At 34.9% G+C, this 321-nt stretch overlaps 1 protein-coding gene across 1 annotated transcript in view; it reads left to right on the top strand.

Moving 5' to 3' along the window:
* The window catches only part of LOC119589254 (ubiquitin recognition factor in ER-associated degradation protein 1-like), a 4,520-nt gene that overhangs the window by 317 nt on the left and 3,882 nt on the right, over window positions 1-321 (top strand). The gene's annotated exons all lie outside the window — the stretch shown is intronic.

Raw genomic sequence — 321 nt, 5'->3', positions numbered from 1 at the left:
ATCTTGTATCGATTTGTTTGAAAAAAAAATGTGAATGGCATGGTCTCGATTTATAATTAGAAGGACGACCTGTATTAGCTGAACACCCCCCTCCCCCCTAAGGTGAAGGATGGGACAGGCAAAAGTGATGAATCAGTGAAGGTGTAATTTTGCCATGTTGGTTTTAATTACCTGGATAATGTGTTGGTGAACAAATGTACTGGTAGGTGAGATAAATTAGCATTCTGTAAACTTAACAAACATGTTGCTGGTATTGTTATTTATGGTTGGTTTTGATATTTTATTTATAAATGATATATTCTTCTTTTAAGCCAATGGTAC

The sequence above is a fragment of the Penaeus monodon genome, chromosome 25 (assembly GCF_015228065.2).
Source record: "Penaeus monodon isolate SGIC_2016 chromosome 25, NSTDA_Pmon_1, whole genome shotgun sequence".
Classification (NCBI taxonomy): Eukaryota; Metazoa; Arthropoda; class Malacostraca; order Decapoda; family Penaeidae; genus Penaeus; species Penaeus monodon.
Note: the sequence above shows the minus strand (reverse complement) of the source record. Positions and strands in the feature narration are given on the sequence as shown.